Source organism: Coccinella septempunctata, chromosome 6, assembly GCF_907165205.1.
Source record: "Coccinella septempunctata chromosome 6, icCocSept1.1, whole genome shotgun sequence".
NCBI lineage: Eukaryota > Metazoa > Arthropoda > Insecta > Coleoptera > Coccinellidae > Coccinella > Coccinella septempunctata.
This window is the reverse complement of record NC_058194.1, coordinates 8,121,569-8,130,150: the sequence shown is the minus strand read 5'-3', so window position 1 is coordinate 8,130,150 and position 8,582 is coordinate 8,121,569.

Genomic DNA, 8,582 nt, shown 5'->3' with positions numbered 1-8,582 from the left:
CAAGATTTGGTTCGAATGGATCCAATAGTTCCTTAGGAATTGAAATGATATTTTGTCGAATCGACTACTGAAATCTCCATTCCTATCAGAACTATCGATCTGAAATTCATCTTGTGCATCTCATTTCGAAAACTATGTGCAGTTTCAAGACTTGGTTCGAATTGATCCAACAGTTTTTGAGGAATTGTTATCACACTTTGCCTAATAGACCACTGAAATCTCAATTCCTATCTGAACTATCGAACTGAAATTCAACATGTCCAACTCAATCCGAAAACTATGTGCAGATTCAAGATTTCAACAGTTTTCGAGGAATTGATATGACACTTTGCCGAATTGACCACTGAAATCTCAATTCCTATCTGAACTATCGAACTGAAATTCAACATGTGCATCTCAATTCGAAAACTGTGTGAAATTGCAAGATTTGGTTCGAATCGATTCAACAGTTTTCGAGGAATTGATATCACACTTTGCCGAATAGACCACTGAAATCTCAATTCCTATCTGAACTATCGAACTGAAATTCAACATGTGCATCTCAATCCGAAAACTATGTGCAGTTTCAAGATTTGGTCCGAATTGATCCAACAGTTTTCGAGGAATTTATATCACACTATGCCGATTTGACCACTGAAATCTCAATTCCTATCTGAACTATCGAACTGAAATTCAACATGTGCATCTCATGTCGAAAACTATGTGCAGTTTCAAGATTTGGTTCGAATTGATCCAACAGTTTTCAAGGAATTGATATCACACTTTGCCGAATTGACCACTGAAATCTCAATTCCTATCTGAATTATCGAACTGAAATTCAAGATGTGCATCTCAATTCGAAAACTGTGTGCAGTTTCAAGATTTGGTTCGAATTGATCCAATAGTTCCTTAGGAATTGAAATAATATTTTGACGAATCGACTACTGAAATCTCCATTCCTATAAGAACTATCGATCTGAAATTCAACTTGTGCATCTCATTTCGAAAACTATGTGCAGTTTCAAGACTTGGTTCGAATTGATCCAACAGTTTTTGAGGAATAGTTATCACACTTTGCCGAATAGACCACTGAAATCTCAATTCCTATCTGAACTATCGAACTGAAATTCAACATGTGCATCTCAATCCGAAAACTATGTGCAGTTTCAAGATTTGGCTCGAATTGATCCAACAGTTTCCGAGGAATTGATATGACACTTTGCCGAATTGACCACTGAAATCTCAATTCCTATCTGAACTATCGAACTGAAATTCAACATGTGCATCTCAATTCGAAAACTGTGAAAAATTTCAAGATTTGGTTCGAATTGATCCAACAGTTTTCGAGGAATTGAATCACACTTTGCCGAATTGACCACTGAAATCTCAATTCCTATCTGAACTATCGAACTGAAATTCAACATGTGCATCTCAATCCGAAAACTATGTGCAGTTTCAAGATTTGGCTCGAATTGATCCAACAGTTTCCGAGGAATTGATATGACACTTTGCCGAATTGACCACTGAAATCTCCATTCCTATCAGAACTATCGATCTGAAATTCAACATGTGCATCTCATTTCGAAAACTATGTGCAGTTTCAAGACTTGGTTCGAATTGATCCAACAGTTTTCGAGGAATTGATATCACACTTTGCCGAATTGACCACTGAAATCTCAATTCCTATCTGAACTATCGAACTGAAATTCAACATGTGCATCTCAATTCGAAAACTGTGTAAAATTGCAAGATTTGGTTCGAATGGATCCAACAGTTTTCGAGGAATTGACATCACACTTTGCCGAATTGACCACTGAAATCTCAATTCCTATCTGAACTATCGAACTAAAATTCAACATGTGCATCTCAATTCGAAAACTGTGTAAAATTGCAAGATTTGGTTCGAATGGATCCAATAGTTTTCGAAGAATTGATATCACACTTTGCCGAATAGACCACTGAAATCTCAATTCCTATCTGAACTATCGAACTGAAATTCAACATGTGCTTCTCAATTCGAAAACTATGTGCAGTTTCAAGATTTGGTTCGAATTGATCCAATAGTTCCTTAGGAATTGAAATGATATTTTGTCGAATCGACTACTGAAATCTCCATTCCTATCAGAACTATCGATCTGAAATTCATCTTGTGCATCTCATTTCGAAAACTATGTGCAGTTTCAAGACTTGGTTCGAATTGATCCAACAGTTTTTGAGGAATTGTTATCACACTTTGCCTAATAGACCACTGAAATCTCAATTCCTATCTGAACTATCGAACTGAAATTCAACATGTCCAACTCAATCCGAAAACTATGTGCAGATTCAAGATTTCAACAGTTTTCGAGGAATTGATATGACACTTTGCCGAATTGACCACTGAAATCTCAATTCCTATCTGAACTATCGAACTGAAATTCAACATGTGCATCTCAATTCGAAAACTGTGTGAAATTGCAAGATTTGGTTCGAATCGATTCAACAGTTTTCGAGGAATTGATATCACACTTTGCCGAATAGACCACTGAAATCTCAATTCCTATCTGAACTATCGAACTGAAATTCAACATGTGCATCTCAATCCGAAAACTATGTGCAGTTTCAAGATTTGGTCCGAATTGATCCAACAGTTTTCGAGGAATTTATATCACACTATGCCGATTTGACCACTGAAATCTCAATTCCTATCTGAACTATCGAACTGAAATTCAACATGTGCATCTCATGTCGAAAACTATGTGCAGTTTCAAGATTTGGTTCGAATTGATCCAACAGTTTTCAAGGAATTGATATCACACTTTGCCGAATTGACCACTGAAATCTCAATTCCTATCTGAATTATCGAACTGAAATTCAAGATGTGCATCTCAATTCGAAAACTGTGTGCAGTTTCAAGATTTGGTTCGAATTGATCCAATAGTTCCTTAGGAATTGAAATAATATTTTGACGAATCGACTACTGAAATCTCCATTCCTATAAGAACTATCGATCTGAAATTCAACTTGTGCATCTCATTTCGAAAACTATGTGCAGTTTCAAGACTTGGTTCGAATTGATCCAACAGTTTTTGAGGAATAGTTATCACACTTTGCCGAATAGACCACTGAAATCTCAATTCCTATCTGAACTATCGAACTGAAATTCAACATGTGCATCTCAATCCGAAAACTATGTGCAGTTTCAAGATTTGGCTCGAATTGATCCAACAGTTTCCGAGGAATTGATATGACACTTTGCCGAATTGACCACTGAAATCTCAATTCCTATCTGAACTATCGAACTGAAATTCAACATGTGCATCTCAATTCGAAAACTGTGAAAAATTTCAAGATTTGGTTCGAATTGATCCAACAGTTTTCGAGGAATTGAATCACACTTTGCCGAATTGACCACTGAAATCTCAATTCCTATCTGAACTATCGAACTGAAATTCAACATGTGCATCTCAATCCGAAAACTATGTGCAGTTTCAAGATTTGGTTCGAATTGATCTAACAGTTTTCGAGGAATTGATATCACACGTTGCCGAATTGACCACTGAAATCTCAATTCCTATCTGAACTATCGAACTGAAATTCAACATGTGCATCTCAATTCGAAAACTGTGGAAAATTTCAAGATTTGGTTCGAATTGATCCAACAGTTTTCGAGGAATTGAATCACACTTTGCCGAATTGACCACTGAAATCTCAATTCCTATCTGAACTATCGAACTGAAATTCAACATGTGCATCTCAATCCGAAAACTATGTGCAGTTTCAAGATTTGGTTCGAATTGATCCAACAGTTTTCGAGGAATTGATATCACACTTTGCCGAATTGATCACTGAAATCTCAATTCCTATCTGAACTATCGAACTGAAATTCAACATGTACATCTCAATTCGGAAACTGTGTAATATTTCAAGATTTGGTTCGAATTGATCCAACAGTTTTCGATGAATTGATATCACACTTTGCCGAATTGACCACTGAAATCTCAATTCCTATCTGAACTATCGAACTGAAATTCAACATGTGCATCTAAATTCGAAAACTGTGTACAGTTTCGAGATTTGTTTCGAATTGATCCAATAGTTCCTTAGGAATTCAAATGATAATATGTCGAATAGTCCACTGAAATCTCAATTCCTATCTGAACTATCGAACTGAAATTCAACATGTGCATCTCAATTCGAAAACTATGTGCAGTTTCAAGATTTGGTTCGAATTGATCCAACAGTTTTCAAGGAATTGATATCACACTTTGCCGAATTGACCACTGAAATCTCAATTCCTATCTGAACTATCGAACTGAAATTCAACATGTGCATCTCAATTCGAAAACTGTGTAAAATGGCAAGATTTGGTTCGAATGGATCCAACAGTTTTCGAGGAATTGATATCACACTTTGCCGAATTGACCACTGATCTCAATTCCTATCTGAACTATCGAACTGAAATTCAACATGTGCATCTCAATTCGAAAACTGTGTAAAATTGCAAGATTTGGTTCGAATTGATTCAACAGTTTTCGAGGAATTGATATCACACTTTGCCGAATAGACCACTGAAATCTCAATTCCTATCTGAACTATCGAACTGAAATTCAACATGTGCATCTCAATCCGAAAACTATGTGCAGTTTCAAGATTTGGTCCGAATTGATCCAACAGTTTTCGAGGAATTTATATCACACTATGCCGATTTGACCACTGAAATCTCAATTCCTATCTGAACTATCGAACTGAAATTCAACATGTGCATCTCATGTCGAAAACTATGTGCAGTTTCAAGATTTGGTTCGAATTGATCCAACAGTTTTCAAGGAATTGATATCACACTTTGCCGAATTGACCACTGAAATCTCAATTCCTATCTGAATTATCGAACTGAAATTCAAGATGTGCATCTCAATTCGAAAACTGTGTGCAGTTTCAAGATTTGGTTCGAATTGATCCAATAGTTCCTTAGGAATTGAAATAATATTTTGACGAATCGACTACTGAAATCTCCATTCCTATAAGAACTATCGATCTGAAATTCAACTTGTGCATCTCATTTCGAAAACTATGTGCAGTTTCAAGACTTGGTTCGAATTGATCCAACAGTTTTTGAGGAATTGTTATCACACTTTGCCGAATAGACCACTGAAATCTCAATTCCTATCTGAACTATCGAAATGAAATTCAACATGTGCATCTCAATCCGAAAACTATGTGCAGTTTCAAGATTTGGCTCGAATTGATCCAACAGTTTCCGAGGAATTGATATGACACTTTGCCGAATTGACCACTGAAATCTCAATTCCTATCTGAACTATCGAACTGAAATTCAACATGTGCATCTCAATTCGAAAACTGTGAAAAATTTCAAGATTTGGTTCGAATTGATCCAACAGTTTTCGAGGAATTGAATCACACTTTGCCGAATTGACCACTGAAATCTCAATTCCTATCTGAACTATCGAACTGAAATTCAACATGTGCATCTCAATTCGAAAACTATGTGCAGTTTCAAGATTTGGTTCGAATTGATCCAACAGTTTTCGAGGAATTGATATCACACTTTGCCGAATTGACCACTGAAATCTCAATTCCTACCTGAACTATCGAACTGAAATTCAACATGTACATCTCAATTCGGAAACTGTGTAATATTTCAAGATTTGGTTCGAATTGATCCAACAGTTTTCGATGAATTGATATCACACTTTGCCGAATTGACCACTGAAATCTCAATTCCTATCTGAACTATCGAACTGAAATTCAACATGTGCATCTAAATTCGAAAACTGTGTACAGTTTCGAGATTTGGTTCGAATTGATCCAATAGTTCCTTAGGAATTCAAATGATAATATGTCGAATAGTCCACTGAAATCTCAATTCCTATCTGAACTATCGAACTGAAATTCAACATGTGCATCTCAATTCGAAAACTATGTGCAGTTTCGAGATTTGGTTCGAATTGATCCAACAGTTTTCAAGGAATTGATATCACACTTTGCCGAATTGACCACTGAAATCTCAATTCCTATCTGAACTATCGAACTGAAATTCAACATGTGCATCTCAATTCGAAAAATGTGTAAAATGGCAAGATTTGGTTCGAATGGATCCAACAGTTTTCGAGGAATTGATATCACACTTTGCCGAATTGACCACTGAAATCTCAATTCCTATCTGAACTATCGAACTGAAATTCAACATGTGCATCTCAATTCGAAAACTGTGTAAAATTGCAAGATTTGGTTCGAATTGATTCAACAGTTTTCGAGGAATTGATATCACACTTTGCCGAATAGACCACTGAAATCTCAATTCCTATCTGAACTATCGAACTGAAATTCAACATGTGCATCTCAATCCGAAAACTATGTGCAGTTTCAAGATTTGGTCCGAATTGATCCAACAGTTTTCGAGGAATTTATATCACACTATGCCGATTTGACCACTGAAATCTCAATTCCTATCTGAACTATCGAACTGAAATTCAACATGTGCATCTCATGTCGAAAACTATGTGCAGTTTCAAGATTTGGTTCGAATTGATCCAACAGTTTTCGAGGAATTGATATCACACTTTGCCGAATTGACCACTGAAATCTCAATTCCTATCTGAATTATCGAACTGAAATTCAAGATGTGCATCTCAATTCGAAAACTGTGTGCAGTTTCAAGATTTGGTTCGAATTGATCCAATAGTTCCTTAGGAATTGAAATAATATTTTGACGAATCGACTACTGAAATCTCCATTCCTATAAGAACTATCGATCTGAAATTCAACTTGTGCATCTCATTTCGAAAACTATGTGCACTTTCAAGACTTGGTTCGAATTGATCCAACAGTTTTTGAGGAATTGTTATCACACTTTGCCGAATAGACCACTGAAATCTCAATTCCTATCTGAACTATCGAACTGAAATTCAACATGTGCATCTCATGTCGAAAACTATGTGCAGTTTCAAGATTTGGTTCGAATTGATCCAACAGTTTTCAAGGAATTGATATCACACTTTGCCGAATTGACCACTGAAATCTCAATTCCTATCTGAATTATCGAACTGAAATTCAACATGTGCATCTCAATTCGAAAACTGTGTGCAGTTTCAAGATTTGGTTCGAATTGATCCAATAGTTCCTTAGGAATTGAAATAATATTTTGACGAATCGACTACTGAAATCTCCATTCCTATAAGAACTATCGATCTGAAATTCAACTTGTGCATCTCATTTCGAAAACTATGTGCAGTTTCAAGACTTGGTTCGAATTGATCCAACAGTTTTTGAGGAATTGTTATCACACTTTGCCGAATAGACCACTGAAATCTCAATTCCTATCTGAACTATCGAAATGAAATTCAACATGTGCATCTCAATCCGAAAACTATGTGCAGTTTCAAGATTTGGCTCGAATTGATCCAACAGTTTCCGAGGAATTGATATGACACTTTGCCGAATTGACCACTGAAATCTCAATTCCTATCTGAACTATCGAACTGAAATTCAACATGTGCATCTCAATTCGAAAACTGTGAAAAATTTCAAGATTTGGTTCGAATTGATCCAACAGTTTTCGAGGAATTGAATCACACTTTGCCGAATTGACCACTGAAATCTCAATTCCTATCTGAACTATCGAACTGAAATTCAACATGTGCATCTCAATCCGAAAACTATGTGCAGTTTCAAGATTTGGTTCGAATTGATCCAACAGTTTTCGAGGAATTGATATCACACTTTGCCGAATTGACCACTGAAATCTCAATTCCTACCTGAACTATCGAACTGAAATTCAACATGTACATCTCAATTCGGAAACTGTGTAATATTTCAAGATTTGGTTCGAATTGATCCAACAGTTTTCGATGAATTGATATCACACTTTGCCGAATTGACCACTGAAATCTCAATTCCTATCTGAACTATCGAACTGAAATTCAACATGTGCATCTAAATTCGAAAACTGTGTACAGTTCCGAGATTTTGTTCGAATTGATCCAATAGTTCTTTAGGAATTCAAATGATAATATGTCGAATAGTCCACTGAAATCTCAATTCCTATCTGAACTATCGAACTGAAATTCAACATGTGCATCTCAATTCGAAAACTATGTGCAGTTTCAAGATTTGGTTCGAATTGATCCAACAGTTTTCAAGGAATTGATATCACACTTTGCCGAATTGACCACTGAAATCTCAATTCCTATCTGAACTATCGAACTGAAATTCAACATGTGCATCTCAATTCGAAAAATGTGTAAAATGGCAAGATTTGGTTCGAATGGATCCAACAGTTTTCGAGGAATTGATATCACACTTTGCCGAATTGACCACTGAAATCTCAATTCCTATCTGAACTATCGAACTGAAATTCAACATGTGCATCTCAATTCGAAAACTGTGTAAAATTGCAAGATTTGGTTCGAATTGATTCAACAGTTTTCGAGGAATTGATATCACACTTTGCCGAATAGACCACTGAAATCTCAATTCCTATCTGAACTATCGAACTGAAATTCAACATGTGCATCTCAATCCGAAAACTATGTGCAGTTTCAAGATTTGGTCCGAATTGATCCAACAGTTTTCGAGGAATTTATATCACACTATGCCGATTT